General features: G+C 50.0%; 1 protein-coding gene across 2 annotated transcripts in view; it reads left to right on the top strand.

Moving 5' to 3' along the window:
* PPP2R2C (protein phosphatase 2 regulatory subunit Bgamma) overlaps nt 1–18,063 on the top strand; it is a 132,087-nt gene that overhangs the window by 60,981 nt on the left and 53,043 nt on the right. The gene's annotated exons all lie outside the window — the stretch shown is intronic.

Here is an 18,063-nt window from a genome sequence, read left to right as displayed (position 1 = left end):
TCCATCTTAGGCCTAAAATAGCAAAGAGTGTCTTTTTGCTTTGGTGAAACAGGAATGGTTTAAAGAAAAAGCCACAGGTGAAGTGCAAAGTGCAGAGGACTTGGGGTCAGGCAGGACCTTAGACAGGGCACTTCAGCCTTCCAGTGTGGCTTCTCTCCTGCCTAAAGTGGAGATCGCAATCCTCACTCACCTCCTGGGTTGCTGGTGGGTCAGAGGAGATGGTCAGAACAGGGAAAACCGGCCCAGGCAGTGTTCTAAGAGTGTCCTCCCCACAGCCCCACGAGGAACTTGACACCCGCCTCATCATCAACCCTGGTGTACAGATGAGGATGCCAAGGCACAGAGATGTTGAGTAACTGGCCCAAAGTCACACAGCCAGTGCATGGCAGAGTCAGGATCTGAACCTGAATCTTCTGGCTGTGATACTGGTGCCACTGATTGTGCTGCTCCACTGCCTCCAGTATGTAAGCTTCCATTATTGTTTCTGGCTGCTGGGGGTGCTTAAGTGGCAGGCACCGTTATCACCATGCCAACACACTCTGCAGTAACCTCCCCTGCTGTGTCCAAGTGGGAGACTCCCCTCCTAGACTCTGCTGTTTGTTCAGCAGGAAGAGTTGGCTCGGGCGTGTTCCTGTCTTGCTCGTAATTTTTCTCTGTGAGTTCACAGCCAGGACACTTTGGAGCTGACCTGTGACCCCTGGAGCCACTTGGATAAAGTATGACAATGGAAGGCTGTTGGGCTCATGGATGCTACATGCAAGCCTGGCTCTGGGGCATCTCAGACCAGGTTGCACTAGGGTATAGGGCTCTGAGTTGCGTGGAGTCCCATGCTTCTGTTCCATGCATGGCCTTGTCCTTCGTCTCTGGAAGGCCAAGTAACTGACTCATTGTTGTCTGAACTCACGGGGATCAGTGAGATTGCTATTACAGACATCGTGCATAACGACTCGCGGGCAAGCTTGTGCAGAAATATTAACAATATACAGCAGAGGAAGGCTTTCGGAAGGCTGGAAATACTCAGAAGTGCCTTCCTTAAGCATTGGCCGAAGTGTCCATCTCTGAGACTGCAACCTTGCTGTCAGCTGGGTCCAGGGGATGGAGAGAAGTGTTGTCAACCTCACCGGTTTTTTTCTAGGACAGGCGAGCTGAATGGTGTGCTAACATTTCCAATAGGATTCATGACTCAAATGTTGAATAGAATTTCAGATTTATTCTCATAATCCGGAAATTTTTTCTATGGCGGTGATATTTACCTTTGGCCAAGTATTGATGGTAGCATCCAGCCATGCACCATTTGGCTAAATGTGTAGTGGACACACTGCTGCTTTTGGCAGAATGTCTCTGTGAGCTGAGATCATTTTATCCCCCTTGAGATGTTCTCTTGGCGCCTCCCGGCTGAGCTTCCCTCCCTCACTGCCTTGACCACAGCAACCCCGTGAGCAGAGGCAGGGCATCATAAGAGACGAGAGCCGCAAGCCTGCTGGTGCAAGCTTTGGCGCAGTTCTGGGATGTGTGCTGTCAGGATCTCATTGGCTCACCTTCATGTCTCCTCTCGGCTCTGGGCATCTTGTGACAAATGGCACCAGCCTAGGAGCGTGGGAGGGTCCTTGATGGACCAAAGAGCTCTAAGAGCTAAGGAATGTTGCGTGGATTAGTAGACACATTAATAGATCAAACACCCAAATTACCTACCATGCTTTTAGGGTGGTGGTTGCCAACCTTTTAGGTGTCAGGAACCCTTTACGCTCTTAAAAATTATTGTGGATTCCCTAAGAGCTTCTATGTATGTGGACTATCGCCCTCGATATTTATCATATTAGAAATTAAAATTGAGACACTTAAAAAGATTTATGTATCTATTTATTTAAAAATCAAAAAAAGTCCATTATATGTTAACATAAATAATCCTTTTACCCCCCTCTGGAAAATTACCCTGTTTTCCAAAACCAAAAAGCATTCACGAGAAGAGTAGCATTTTTGTAAACCTCTTTAATGTCTGGCTTAATAGATGACAGCAGGATCCTCACACCTGCTTCTGCATTCAGCCTGTTTGGATCTGTCGTCTGGTTAAAGTGGGAGAACATCCAGCCTCGTGCAAATACATAGCTGGAAGATTCATGACCCCATGAACATCCGGGGTTCTTTGGAAGCTCTGAGGACTGCTGATTTAGGTGATGGATGAAGCTCAGGATGAAGCCCAAAGAGAAAGCATAACTCACCGCCCCCCACCTCCACTACCCCAGGTTACTTCATCCATGGATAGGGAAGCTCAGAATCTTAGAGCCCTGACAGTATCCAGAAAATACTGGCTTGACCTGAGAACCCCAGCCAAGACTCCCGTGCTTTGGCTCTACTGTCCCCAGGTTATATCCAGCTGTAGACTTCTATCATCCGGCTGGACTGGACATTTCTGGTGGAAGCCTGCATTTGACGCTGGATCAGCTGCTCACAAGTTTTCAAGCTTCACTGCCATGTTGCCCACCCACCCCCTAACATCGCATCAAAATGGTCCTGACTCTGCCTTCACTGGCTGGTCCAAGCCTCAGCACCTGAGAACGCCCTGGTAAAGCCACCATCCGTGGAGGGGGGCACACCTTGGGCTTCTCTCAGGGTCAGCTCAGGCTCTCCACGCGGGCTTCTGGCTTCCCATCGGCTGCTGATGAGCTCCGTGTGCCTGGGGAAGCAGGATGATTATTAATTAATTCAACGTGCAATTACTAAGATTTTACTGAGTGCCTGGCACAATGCATTTTTCATGCCCAAGCCAGGGTGGGTCAGACCTCCTTGGACAAATCGAGATGAATTAGCAACTTGATAAATATGAATGATCTCAGTTGATGAAAAATGAACCAAATGATTGTTTCCCTTAATGTAATTACTCGGGTGGTTGGCTTGCCTATGGAGCCCTGAGAGTATTAAATCAGCACTTGCTGGAGGCTTCAGAACATGGTAGGTGCCTGCTGTGGTGGCTTCCTTTTCCCCTTTGATGCAAACAAAAACTTAAAAACAGTGTTATTAAGTGCTGTACACTGGATCTGCTTAGGTGCAGAGTCTCACCGTTCTTACAGCTGTACACACTTAGGAAACGGCCGGCTTAGGATTCAGAACATTTCCATCACCCTCAAAAGTTTCCTTGTTCTCTTGTGCAGTCTGTCCTGGACCATGCCCAGTGTCCTGGCCACCACTGATTTGCCTTGTGGCACTGCGTATCAGTTTGCTTTTTCTGGAGCTTCGTATACATGGACCACATACTCTTTTGTCTGGCTTCTTTCGCTGGGCATAATTATTCTGGGATTCACCCCTGTTGTTGCATGGATCACTGGCATGTCCATCTTTATTGCCGAGCGGCATCCCACCGTATGGACACACCACAGTTTCTTTCTGCATTCACCTGTTGATGGATATTTGATCACTTCCGGTTTTGAGCTGCTGTGCATAACGCTGCTATGAACATGTATGTGCGAGTCTCTGTGTCCATGGGCTTTGTTATTCCGTGGTGACAAGAAATGGCTGGGTCATATGAGCAGCATATGCTGAGCTCTGTAAGAAACTGGCCAGCTGTTGGGGTTCGTATCATTGTGCCTCCCTGCAAGCAATGAAGATTTCCAGTTGTGTGACATCCTCACCAACTTGGATCTGGGTGGGGAGGGACAGAGGGAGAGAGAGAGTCTTAAGCAGACTCCATGCTCAGCGCAGAGCCTCATGACCCTGAGATCATGACCTGAGCAGAAATCAAGAGTTGGATGGCTAACCAATTGAGCTACCCAGGCACCCCTCTCATTGGGATTTTTTTTAATGATTTTATTTATTAGAGAGGGAGAGCATGAGAAGAGGGAGGGTCAGAGGAAGAGGGAGAAGCAGATGCTCTGCTGAGCAGGGAGCCTGATGCTGGACTCGATCCTGGGACCCGGGGATCATGACCTGTGACAAAGGCAGACTTTACTGACTGAGCCACTCTGGTGCCCTCTCATTGGGATTTAAATGTGCATTTCCCTGGTGACTGGTGATGTTGAGTTTCATATATTTACTGACCATTAATATATTTTGCTTTAAGAAGTATCTGATCAGGGGCACCTGGGCGTCTCATTGGTTGAGCATCTGCCTTCGGCTTAGGGTGTGATCCCAGAGTCCTGGGATCAAGTCCCACATTGGGCTCCCCTCGAGGAGCCTGCTTTTCCCTCTGCCTATGTCTCTGCCTCTGTGTGTGTGTGTGTCTCTCATGAATAAATAAATAAAATATTTTTTTTAAAAAAAACATATCTGATCAGATCTTTTACCCATGTTTAAGTGGTTCACAGTCTTATTACTGAGTTATACAAAGTCAAGTCTGTGCACACTCTGTATGCAGGTGGTTTGTCTGATATATGTATTGTGGATATTATCTCTCATTCCATGGCTTGCCTTTTTGTTCTTATTAATGGCTTCTTTCAAAGAGCAAAATTTTAAATTTCGGTTAAGTACAATTTATTCATTTTTTCCCGTCATCCACGCTTCTTATGTCTTGCCTAAGAAATCAAAGCTGCAAGGATTTTCTCCTATCTTTTTTTTTCTCCTATCTTTTCATCTAGTTTTTTGTAGTTTTAGCTTTTATATTTAGGTCTGTGTCATTTTGTACATGACAACAAGTAAGGGTTGATGTTAATTTTTTTTCCCATACATTTATTTATGTATTGGGAAGACCATCCTTCCTTCATCGAATTGCCCGGGCACCTTTGGATTTGTGGATCTATTTCTGACTTCATTCTCTTGTTGTGTAAGTGTGTCCTTGAATCAATATCACACTGTCTGATTACTGTGATTTTATAGGAAGTCTTGAAATCAGGTTGGGTAGGGCCTCCAACTTGGCTCTTGTTCTGTAAAACTGTTTTGGCTGCTCTAGACCCTGATCTAACATGAACACATGTTCACTCATTTAATCCTTAATGCCCCCTGAGGCAGATGTGACTATTTAGCCCATTCTACAGTGTTTGCAGCTGGAAGGAGTGTGGGTGTCCTGGGAGTCTGGCTGTCCTCCATGGGTGCCCTGGTCCTGGCGTCCGTGATGCTGGGCTGGGAGGGTGTCCCTGATGGGGGCTTGGAGGCTGGGGTGAGGGTCCTGCTAACTTAGACATGGGGCTTCCAGGGGCTGTGCTGCCCTCGCAGGGCCACGGTGGGGCTGCGAGAGGCGTCTTGCTAGGCTAAAGGCTGGGACTGGGGCTAGATTTGGGACCCACATAGGCATGGATGTGGGGGACTCCGCCCAGGGTGTGGCAGACCTGTCTTGTGTCAGAAATTTTGTGCTCAGCCCTGGTTATTAAGTTTTTGGGGATTTTGCAAGCCAGTTGTTAAACTGTGAGTGGTTTGAAGTCTCAGGCTCAGCAAACACACAAATCAGGGTGGTTGCTTCTGTTCACCCCTAACTCCCTAAAGAGCCAGTGGTCAACCATTTACCAGCACAGCAGGACCTCATCCCCAAGGAGCCTCAGTTTCCCCATCTGTAAGTGGGGGAAAGAGTAATGCTACCCCAGAAGGCCATCACAGCCATTAAGTCAGGTCATAGGTACGAAGTGCTGGCAGTGATCATGATGCCAGATTTATTTTTTTTTCATATTTTTTATTCATTTATTTATGAGAGATAGAGAGAGAGAGAGAGAGAGAGAGAGAGAGAGAGGCAGAGACACAGGCAGAGGGAAAAGCAGGTTCCATGCACCAGGAGCCCGATGTGGGATTTGATCCTGGGTCTCCAGGATTGCGCCCTGGGCCAAAGGCAGGCGCTAAACCGCTGCGCCACCCAGGGATCCCCTGTGATGCCAGATATAAGTCCACCATGCTGACCCCACAGCTGGCACCCACACAGCGTTTCCTGGATACAATGTGCTTGAGCCTAGGTTTACCCACATGGAAATGGTAGAATGGCCCAAAGCCCCAGAGCTGCAATGGGGTTAATGCACCATGTGGGTAGGGCTCCTGGCCACTGTCCGGCACCTGGTGGCTCTTAGTGAGTCAGATCCCCCAGGACCCAGGTTCTACCAGGGTTCCTGGACAGACCACAATGGGGACGTCTCCTTGTCCATGGCCTTGGTATTCCAAACAGAATGGCCCTGCCAGCAGCATCACCCAGTCAGCCTCAAGGCCTGGAGAGAGGAACCCCAGGGAAGTCAGGACTCCTTCCTACCAGGGAGTAGGGCAGGGAGCCTTGTGTCCTGAGGATGCTCCTTGCCAGTGAACAAGGTCCCATGGAGGACCAGCAGCAGCAGTGAAATCAGGTACGCTCCCTGCTGGCCTTTGCCAGCAGCATCCCACTTCATAGGCACAGTCATGCTCATTTTACAGATGAGGAAAGTGAACCTCTGGACATTGAGCTGCCAGTGGTCCTCAGCCACTGCAGAGCTAGAGCCCATCTGCTGCCAAGGCCATGCCCTCACCTCACTCTCCTCCAACTGTGGGGCACCCCTGATCTCAGGGCTGCAGTGGGTATTCCAGCCCCTGTTGTGGGGGTATCCAGGCACTGCCTACACCCTAGCCACACCTTAGCAGGAAAGCACTGTCATCCCACACTGGACCAAGCACCCAAGGGTGGGCCACAGGGCCCTCCCAAGAGGAAGGGGAAGAATGTGTACAGCAAGCAGTGCCTGTTAGGTGCACTGCTGGATTCCTATTGCCTAGCGTGAGGTCTGGCACTTAGTTGGTGGTCAGTAAGTTTTCAGTGAATAAACGAATGGTCCCATTTGGGGAAATACAGAAACTCCAGGCTGGCTAAGGGGTTGGGTTTGTGTTGAGAGGGAGAGAGAGAGAGAGAGGCAGGAGAAGGCAATGGGGACCCACAGAAGATTTTAGGGAGGGTCATGGTGTGACAGGGTTTCAGCTTCACAAAAGTCTCTCTGACCTGGCTGGGCAAAGGCAGGAAACTCTAATCTTCCAGGAGAGAAGGAGCAATGGCTGGGACCAGGGCAGAGGTGGGAGAGGCGGGCAGAGGGGATGGCTGGTTGTGCCAGCCATGACCTCAGCGCCCAAGCCCTGTGCCCAGCCCTGGAGCAGAGCAGACACAGGTCTGGCAAAGGGATTGGTGGACACGCTGATGTGATGAGGCCCGAAGGGTGTCCTTGTCATCGGGCCATTTGGCTCTGGTTGCCCATCTGCCAGCAGGAGTCAGAGGGACTGGCTGCATCCTGAGCAGCGAAGCCGGGGCCTACAGGCCCCAGGTGCTGGGAGGGCCTGGCCAGCTGGCCCAGCCTGACACTAGTGGTCAGTCTAGGTCAGCATCGGGCCTCCATCCTCTCTTCCACAGCACACTGTCATCCCGGCCCGAGAAAGCACATTGCCATTTCCAGAGCCCTCTAGCATGGGCAGCTCATACCATGACCATTACCATTACACAGTGGGGGGACTGAGACTCAGTGGGGCTCATAGCCAGGTCCCCCAACAGCAAATTCAGCACATCTCAACTCCCCCACCCATGTATTAATTCTTCCCCTCTGCCCTTTCTTGCAGCATCCAGATTGTTCTGTTGGTCTGTGTGCATAACAATGTTCTACTGATTGCAGCTCAATTTTTGAAAAGTTTCTTGTCAGGCACCTTTGTATATGTATCTTCAAGTCTGCACAACCAGCCCTGAGAGATGATAGCATGATACCCACTGTGCATGATAGCATGCACCTCGAGGAGCTGAGGCTCAGACAGCCCCAGTGAACTGAGACTCTCTCACTCCCAAACCTCCCAGCACTTCACCAGTGGCTCACACATCTTGGCACATCACAGAAACTGTCAAAAGGCAAACTCCAGGCACCAGCGATTCTGATCCACTGGATCTAGGCAGGGCCCTGGGTCTGGACAGGATGCTAGGAATCTTCAACTTTAGGAGAGAACCCAGGTGACCGAGCTGTGGGATTTTCCTGGAGCTTATGCTGTTAGGAAGCAGACAGGGAGCAGGTGGTCTGCTCTGGGTCCCTTTCACCCTGCCCCTGTCCCGAGGCCAGCTGCTGGCCCCAGGCCTCCTGGCCACCTTCTGGGACCATGGGGGCCGGATTGAGGGATGAAGCCTGGGGCTCTGTTGGAGTCGGATCTGAGGCATTGCCCCTGCTCTGAGCACAAGCTGACCTGGCCCAAAATCAAACCCGGTGGCCTGACCAGGTCCTGCTGACCATAGGCAAGTCCACCGCTGTCCCCACCCTCCCCCAAGGCCATCTGCCTCTGTGCTGTCCAGGCCAACAGCTACCCGGCAGGCGCCCATCTGGCCTGGCAGGGAGAACTGGCAGCCACAGCCCCTGCCCCTTGGGGAGCACCCGTGGAAGAAGCAGCAGTCTTCCCCCTTCACTCTGGCTCTCACAGCAGCCCTTTTACCAGCAGAGCTGGGTGCTGCATGGGTCAGGGGCCCCAGGGTGCAGGGACACTCACGGGTTCCCAGCTGCCACTCAAACATTCTGGGGCCTGAGTTTCTGCTTAAAAGGAATAGGACTTGTTCTAGAGAGCATCCTGATCACAGTGAAATATTTCTCAGCCGAGAAAGGACCGAGCGCTGATCTACGCTACATGTGGATGAACGTCGAGAACACACAGGGTAAAGAGGTCAGACACAGGAGGCCCCAAACTGTCCAAGTGCAGTCCCCAGAGAAGGGACTTTGCGCCCCTGAAAGAGCTCATCTTCCTCAGTGAGAGACATACACAAAGGTAGCAGCAGCCATTAATCCTTGTCGCATCGAGGTGCCCCAGCCCAAAATGCTCTGCAGTTTCTGTCACTTGAAATCAAATCCCAAGTCCCCCTGGCCTGCCTCACCCAGGAACCTCACCCAGACTGCCACTCTGATCTCACATCCTGCCCTTGTCACCTTCACACACACGCTTCCCTCCTTACTGATCTGCAGACCAAGCTGACCCCTCCTACCTCTCAGGGCCTTTGCATGTGCTCCCCTTTCCCCCCAATACCTGTGTGGCTCCCTCCCTGGTTTCTTTCAGGTCTCTCCTGAAATGCCCCTCCTCCAGGAAGTCTTCCCTGACTTCCCCAACTAAACTAGTAGTTTCCCCACCGCTTCCATCCCCTTTACTTTTACTTTTCATCTTAGCTCCTCCCCTGTCCCCAGAAAAGTGATACATATGTATACAAACATCTGCTTACTCTTTGTGTCCTTCACTAGAGTGAGCTTCCTGCAGGGAGTGTATACTGCAGAGCTCCCCATGTATGGAACACTGCTTGGGATACAGTAGGTACTCAGTTACTATTCTTTCTTTAAATTGAAAACTTTTTTTGGGACCTGGGGTGGCTCAGCAGTTGCGTGTCTGCGGGGCGTGATCCTGGAGTCCTGGGATCGGGTCCCGCGTTGGGCTCCCTGCATGGAGCCTACTTCTGTCTCTGCCTCTCTCTCTGTCTGTGTCTCTCATGAATAAATAAATAAGATAAAATAAAAAATTGAAAACTTTTTTGGCATCCCTGGGTGGGCCTGAATAAGTTAAATTTCTTATTGTAAAATATACACAAGATAAATGTACCATTTTAAGCATTTTTAAAAAGATTTTATTTATTCATGAGAGACAGAGGCAGAGATACAGGCAGAGGGAGAAGTAGGCTCCCTGTGGTAGCCCGATGTGGGACTCGATCCCAGGACCTGGTGATCATGACCTGAGCCAAAGGCAGACGTTCAACCACTGAGACACCCAGGTGTCCCCCATTTTAAGCATTTTTAAACGTACAACTCAGTGGCATTAACTGCATTTATTTAAAAAAAAAAAACTACACTTATTGTGCCCTGTAACCAACCCCACTGTTCATTTCTAGAACTTTTTCATTGTCCTAAACAGAAACTCTGTGCTTTTTTTTTTTGTCTTTTATCCAACAGTCTGCATTAAAAACATCAAATTCTAGCCAACATGTTCCCTTTAAACAAGAACTTGGATAGGTCAGTGCCTCAATGGTCACCCTTGGGGAGCTGAGTAGCCTCTTGTCACATATGCAGTAATGGTGCAGAAGCCAAATCAGACTGGGCGTGTCCCCTTCTGCACCCCCACAGCAGCCTACTCATGCTGGAGGCCGACAGTGGGGCAGGGGAAGGGGCTGGAGGGTCTTGTAGGCTTCTGCTGCTACCTGCCCCCCATGGCAGGGCCACCAGGGAGACAGGCCACCTCCTACTTCTGGTGGCTTTGTCCGCTCTGGATGGACCTGGCAAGTGGACACAGCTGCCTGTTTTTCTCGTGGGTCCTTCCCCAGCTGTTCTGGAAGTTTCCTGCCAAACATTTTCTCATAGAACCCTTGACCCAGGCAATCACAGCTGTACGTCAGGTGGCTTTCCTCGGCTTCTGGGTGCAGTGGCCTCCCCCTCCTGCATCTTCCTTGCCCTTCTGGGAAGCCAGCAGACAGGCTAAGATGACCAAGGCCAGCTGTCTGCTGTCCCCAGGAAGCACATGGGCACAAGCCATTGTGTCCCCAGCATAGCTAGACCCCAACCCCTGGCTTTCCCAGCCTCGGGCCTGGGTCCCCTCCCCTACTGTCAGGAGGTGTGCTTTGGAGCTCTGCAAAGTTCTCACTAGGCCCGAGGAAGGAAGGTATGGGTGGGACCCTCCCCTCAGCACCTGCGTTCTCCCAGCAAATGTCTTCACCCACCCCCCACTCCCATCTCTGACCCCTGTAAACGTCTTGAGAAATGCCAGGCTGGGGGTCAAGTTCAAGGACTGTGAAGCCACCTGCCTGAGAGTGAGTCCTGGCCCCATACACAACAGGTGGGCAGGTTTTGGCAAGTTATTAATCCATTCTCTGCCTCAGTTTCTTCATCTGTACAATGGGAACGATGGCGTCACTCCTGGGAAGTACCAGAGGGTTAACTGTTACTCCGAGCTGCTCTGGTCCGAGGGCTCAGAGTCCTAGAGCCACACACAGCTGGGTTCTCAGAACTCCTGCTCCCTTTGCTTCCCTGATCCCTGTCATATTGGGCTACTTGGAAGTCCGATGACATTATCCCTGTTATGGAGGAAACTGAGTCTCAGGGGAGAGACTTGCTTTGGGTCACAGGTCAGTGCACAAGGAAGCCTTGAGCCCGACTCTGGTCTTAGAGCCTCTTGTCCTGTTGCCTCCCACTGCCTCGCACCCCCAGGGCCATCACAGGCCACCATGACCCGAAGGAACCAGGTGTTAGCATGGAGGGCTCTGTGGCTCCCCCAGAGATTGGACATTGGGGCTGAGACCTAGAGAATGATCAGAGCTGTCCAGGTGAGCCAGGAAGGGACGGCACTGTGGTCAGAGGCACCTTGGCGGGGAACGGAGTATGCACCTACCTGAAAATCTAGCCAATAGTTGAAAGCTTGTCCTGATCAGGAAAGTCTTCCCTCTTCAATGACTGCCTCACCTCCAAAAGCAGGCAATCTGCAGAGCAGAGCTGGATGGGGGACCATTCTTTGTTTTAAAGACACTGTGATGCAGCTCTGCCTGGCACCCCCTCTGGTAAGAAACCTTCCCAGACCTCAGTGGCTTCGAACGATAAGCATTTATTTTTGCTGTGGGTCAACTGGGTGTTCTTGCATGTTGGCTGTGCTCACTCCCACATCGGTGGTAGTTTGGTCAGGAAGGCGTCTCTGCTGGTCTTTACAGGCCGTCTCCCATGTTTGGGGACCAACTGGCTGTAGGCTGGCCCAGGATGGCCTCAGCTGCGGTGGCTCATCCCTGCTGCACCTGCTTGTCATCCTCCGGCAGGCTGGCCTAGGGTTTCGTCGTGGAGCAGAGGGTCCTCATGAAAGAATGCAGCAGCCACAGGGCCTTGTGAGGCCTGGGCTTAGAACCAGCCCCTCTCGTGTCCACCCCATTCTGCTGGCCAAAGCAGGTGACAGGCTCGTGTGGGGTCAAGCATGGGAAACAGGCTCTGCCTTTGGATGGGAAGAGCTGCAGAGTCACACCATAGCAGGTGTGGATCCAGGAAGCCACTCCTCCTGGCTCCTCCAGACCCTGTCCTGCTGCTCCCCATCCTGAAGTTCCCTCCCCTCTGGCCACATCTTCACCTCCTGCGTGTGGCTCCCAGGATTCCCTCGTCAACGTGGCCCCCTCCTCCCAGGGGAGCCCAGAGAAGATACTGGGGAAGCCCCCTCACCATGTCCTGTCCGGGGCTGGTGCCCGCTGCCAGGCTGCCTCTCTCTCACTGAGCTGCCCTCCCCTCCTCTTTCTGCCTGCACCTCCCACCTCATCAGCCTGATGCCTCTGACAATACTAATTGTCAGCCTGACCTCCCACCTCATCAGCCTGATGCCTCTGACAATACTAATTAAAGGCAATGCTCCCATCAGAAGGCTCAGGCTGGGCTTCCCGAGGCCCCCCTCTGCAGTGAGCCCCGACATCTGAGGGATCATTAATGGTGTCAGCAGCACTTACAGTGATGGACGGTGAAGGACGAGCAGGGAAGAGACCCCCTCACCCCCCAAGCATCTTAATCTCCCTGTTGCATTTTCAGGCTTTTGCCAGAGTTTCCAGGGAACTTCCCAGTCCAGGCATAAACCCTAGGAGAACTGTGACTGGGCAGGGATACATTTCCCATCCTACTAGTGCAATAGTCAGGGCTCAGATGGGGTGAGTGATTTGGGGATCATACAGCAAGCTAGTACTAGGGCTTGGACCAAAATATCTTCCTTTTGCTGTCAGCCATGGTGGGTATCCCAGAGATCACAGGCTGATCCTCCCCTCAGGCTGACCCAGCCCCCCCACCCCAGCAGGAGCCAAAGCCCAGGGTGTGTGCAGCCTGCGTCCTTGGGGCTGGGGTGTGCATTACCTCTTGTTTTAGTCCTATTCTCCCTCTTTATTGGTTAGGGAAGCCGAGACAGAGGACTATAGACTCAGTGGCTTAAAACTACAGGGATCCCATCCATCACAATCTGGAGGCTGGAAGACTGAGAGTTAGGTGTCAGCAGGGCTCTGCTCCCTCTGAAACCTCCAGGGAAGCATCTGTTCCAGGCTCTTCCAGCTTCTGGTGGTGGCCAACAATCCCCGACCAATCCCTGATGTTCCTCCCCTTGAAGATGCATCACATCTCTGTCCCTGTTGTCATATGGCCTTCTGATGTGTCTGTGAGTCCCTGTGTCATCACTTAGCCTTCTTATTAGGGCACCAGTCATTGGATTTGGGGCCACCATAATCCAGTATGACCACATCTTCACTTGATCATCTGGGGGTTATGACTTCATCAATTCTTTTTGGGGACACCATTCAATCCACAGCACCATCCCTGGTCCAGCTTCCAGTGTGGAACTGTCACTTGGTTGCTCATGTTGGACACCACCTTTGACCTCTCCCTAAGCCTGCCCTGGGTCACAGTGTGGCTTTCTGGTGTCCTAACCAGGCAGCTCTGGGTCTCTCCTGCCAGGGCTGCATGATGCCCAGTTCTAGGGAGTTAACTGGTGTCTCCTTCTGCCATGGTCCAAGCTGCCTCTTCCAACCCTGCCTTGCCATTTGGGGAACTCCCCAGAGCTGCAGGAGAAGGCAGAGGGGACCTCCCAAGTGAAAGAGCAGCATGGGCTTTCATGGGATTTTTCTTCACCCAAGAAAGGGTGACTGGGAGCACCCACTAGTCATGGGTGGACTTGGCAGACCTCACTGAGTGGCTGAGTTGGGACACTGAGCTTTTAACCAGTGGCACTCTGAGGTTTTAGCCAGTGGCACCATGAGGCGCTGTGGTGTGGATGCAGGGACATGCCAGAAGTGCACACTGCAGAGGCCCTGCTGCATGTATGACTTTGGGCAAGTGTCTTGCCTCTCAGTGAATCCGTTTCCTTATCTGTAAAGAGAGAATGATAACACAGGATTGTTTCAAAGGTAGATTACAGGTCCACAGAAGAAGGCTTTAACTGAAGTATCTTCACTTGCTTTTCATTCTTGAAGAATATTTGTAATGGATACAGAATTGTGGCTCACAGATTTTTAAATTCTCTTTCAGCACATCTTCTGGACCCCAGAAAATCTTTTTTAAAAGATTTATTTTAGAGAGAGAGCATGCACATGCAAACTGGGAGGGCAGAGGGAGAGGGCAAGAGAGAATCTGAAGCAGACTCCCCAGTGACCATGGAGCCCCACATGGGGCTCGCTCATCCCAGGATCCTGAGGTCATGACCCACACTGAAATAAAGAGCTGTTTGCCCAACTGACTGAGTCACCCAGGTGCCCCTGGACTCCAGTATTGCTGATAAGAAATTAGCAGTCATTTGAGTCCTGGTGCCTCTGAATGTAACATGGTTTTATTCTAGCTACTTACAAAATGTTATCATTATTTTGGTCCTCAGCAGTTTAGCAGTTAGGTGTGGTTTTCTTCATATTTATCCTCTTCAGAGTTGACTGAGCTTCCTAAATGTGTGCATTGATGTTTTTTCCTATTTGGGGGAATTTTGCAGTCATTGTTCTTTGAAGTCTTTCTCCTACTTTATCATCTCTCTCTTCTTCTGGAACTCCACTTACATGTATGTTAGACAATTGATATTGACCTACAGATCCCAGAAGATCTGTTCTTTCTTCTTTAAATTTATTTTCTCTCTATTGTTCATATTGGGTAATTTGTATTGATGTATCTTCAAGTGCACTAAGTCTTTCTTCTGTCATCTCAAATATTCTATTAAGCAATTTAATGGTCTTCTATTGCAGATAGCGTATTTTTTAGTTACAGGATGTCTATTTGGTTATTTTCAAAATAGTTTTCTTTCTCTGTTGAAATGTCCTTTCTTTTCATTCAACGGAACAAATTTTCCTTTACATCCTTGAACGTAGTTATAATATCTACTTTAAGCTTTTTCATTTGTTAATTCCAACATCCAGGGCATTTTGTGGCCAGTTTCCATCAATTATCCTTATATTAAGTATGGGTGATGTGTTCCTATTTCTTTGTGTGTCTTCATATAATTTTGGATTATATACTAAGCATTGGGAATGATAACATTGTAGAGATTCTAGACATTTATTACATCATTTTTGTAGCATTTTTGTCTTATTTTATCTTATGAACAGTTAACTTGGTTGAACTCAACAGAAGACCCCATCTCTGGGGTGATGGGGTGATAGGCAGCAACACAAACCCCTGTTCATCTCTTTTAGCCTTAGTGGGGCTGCTGATCTGTCATGTGCATGAATGTTTTGTGACCAAAGTTTTGGGCAGAGTTTCTGTGCTGCTTTTGGGGACCTCCCCTGGACATCCCATTTCTAGAATTTACTCCCTCACTTTTTAGCTACTTCTGGAGCTTCCCCAGCCTCTGTCACCTAGTTTATTGAGCCTTAAGAGTAGGACTTTCTACCTGAGTTTCAGCAGCTACATGCTCACACGGGGGCCTGTTCTCAGAGTAAAAGCCATGAAAATGGCTCACTGGGTAAGTTTCAATTGCTAATTTTCCTGCAGATTCCACCTGCATTCGGTCCCCTCCTGTGCCTTCAGGTAGTTAGGTTTTGTTGTTTTTCTGTTCAGGCTTTATAGTTGTGATTGGTGAGGGAGTTGATCCAACAGGAGCCATCAGGCTATTACCAGAAGCAAAAACTCATGTGGAGAGATTTAGAACAGAGTGCCTGGCAAATGAGCATGTAAAACATGTGAGTTAATGTTATTTACCACATTGCTAAGTTCCCTTCTGTGGTCAAGATGAGAAGCAACATGGACACAGACACACCCGTAGGAAGGGGTCCACATTCAATGAGGGGCACACAGTAGACATGAGACTGTAGTTGTAGGAGAGACCACCGAACTGGGGGTCAAGGGAACTCTCTAGGAAGGCTTCCTGGAGGAGGTGGTATTGGAACTGGACATGTGTCAGACATTCTAAGATGAGAGAATAGACTTTCTGATTTCAAAGTTTTATTGATGAGAATTTTTAGCTTTCAGGGGAGGCAATCTTTCCTAAGGTAAACCCTAGAAGATGCTTCCTGTTGCAATGAATAGATGTGAAACATCCACCAGCCTCAAGGCCTGAGGAAGCAATGTTATGGTCTGCTTACTCCATAAGTGTTCGTAGCATGGAACAAGCACAGTGCTGGAGGTCAAAACTTCCAAACCTGCACAGTGAAGTTGAGCCACCATTCATCTTGCACACACACTTCTGAGCTAGCTACTGGGAAGTCTGTGGAAGCCAGAAGCGACGATGAGAAGAAGCTTCAGTTTCCTATCCAATAAATTTGTTAACTCATTGTTCCTCAGAGTCATAATCCTTCCTCCCTGACCCTCACACCCTAGAGCCCCTATGGAGCATTGTTCCTCAGAGTCATAATCCTTCCTCCCTGACCCTCACACCCTAGAGCCCCTATGGAGCTTCTGACCCGGAGCAGACTCTATTATAGCCATGCTACAAAACTGAGGCTCAGAGAAGTTATGTGACCAACTCAAGGCCACACAGCCAAGGCTCTATAGCCAAGACTCCCACCCAGGACTTCCCACCAGCTTGCGAGCAGCTCAGGAGGTTGTCCCAGTGCAGGGGCTTCCGTCTCTCCAGCTGCCGATGGAAATAATAGTGGTATCTCCCTCAGGGGCTGGAGTGAGTTTCAAAGGAGGCTACGGATGGGAAACTGACACATAAATTGTAAATTGCCTGTAGATGTTAGTGTCTGTTACTGTGGTAACCGCCCAGCATTTATGGACTGCATGCACTCTGGGTACCAGTGGTCTCATTGGTATTTTAATTTAATAGCATTTTATTTTTCCATCGTAAAAATAATATAAATTATGCATACATCCAAACTCATAAAATTGTACATATTAAATATGTGCGTATATCTATTATATCCTAATAAAGCTGTTAAAATTTGCATTTGTTAAAAAAATTACATTTGTTACAGAAAATCAAGAAAAGATAGGAAAGCAGAAAAAGAAGCAAAAATATTTTATTTTGGCCACCCCAGAGCACCCTCTGCTCATGTGATGGGTGGTCATTTTTCAGCTTTTCTTCCTCTGCCCATTGTATTTGCTATTTAACACGGCTGTGATCACTGGTCTATATAATTAAAAACATCTTATATACAATTTTACATCCTGCTCTCTGCCCCTTGGGGGTGCTCATAGAGGAGCAGGAACGGGCTGTCCGCCCGGGAACCCAGCAGTGTGGGGCTCTGGCTCCAGTTCATCTTTGCTGGTGGTTGGGCGGGTCGCCCTGTGGAGGACCATACCCACTCCCAGCTCTGTGCTCAGCACGCGTTTACTCGCTCCCAGACCGCTGTTCTCCTTGTCTTGTTTTTCTAAGTTCAATGAAATGTGCTTTTATCTTGATCAATGAAAATATCCAGCCCATCATCCTGCTTCTAAACCACCTTCTCTCTCTCCTGTTTTCTTTTGCTGTCGGAGCTGGCAGTTACCTATGGCTCAGAAGCCCGTGCAAGCCAGAAGCTGCCTCTGAAAGGCACTGACTGGCAAAGCAAAAGGCGTTTATTGAATAGGAATGTGAAAATCAGTCAAGGGCTTGAGATGAGAGATGGTCGGGACTTTTGAGAAGCAGCAAGGGGCCCAGCCTGAGTGGAAGAGCAAGGTGGGCAGGAGGAGAGGGGGAGAGAGTGAAAAACACAAAACTCAGTGGGTTCAACAATGAACATTTTTTCTCACGCACCTGCTGATCCCGCTGATCTGGGCTTGGCTGGGCTGCGTGAACGGGTGGGCAGGGGCCCTGCTCAGGGCTGGCATGGCTGGTGACTCAGATGCATTCGTCCCCCTCCTCCTGGGCAGGTCCTTCTGGCAGTGGCAGGGGCTGGATGGTGGCTTGTCTGCTGGTGTCCCATAGGCCAAAGCAAATGACATGGCCAACCCCAGAGTCAGGGAGTGTGGTGGGGGTGGGGGTTGGGGTGATCGCCCAGCCTTGGACGGGAGGCAGGGCCAGGTTGTGTGCAGGTGCAGGAGAAGGGTAAAGGTCTGGGCTTCTGATGTGGTCTGCTCTTGGGACTGCAGACCACTCAGGCTTTAGACCACTCTGAGACCTTTGCTTTACTCCCAGGTCAAATGTGGATTTGATCTAAAGGGTTTCAGGCAGGCTTCCTCTTGCTCTGCTGGGGTTAGCTTATAGCTGGGGCAGGGAGGAAGTGAAGAGATTCTTTAGGGGGCTCTTGGAATCTTCCAGGTGAGAGGTGGGGAGATACGGGTGGAATCTGGATATAGTGCAATGGCCAAGCTA

The sequence above is a fragment of the Vulpes lagopus genome, chromosome 4, assembly GCF_018345385.1.
Source record: "Vulpes lagopus strain Blue_001 chromosome 4, ASM1834538v1, whole genome shotgun sequence".
Classification (NCBI taxonomy): Eukaryota; Metazoa; Chordata; class Mammalia; order Carnivora; family Canidae; genus Vulpes; species Vulpes lagopus.
The sequence above is the reverse complement of the archived record's forward strand: the minus strand, read 5'-3'. Positions and strand labels throughout refer to the sequence as shown.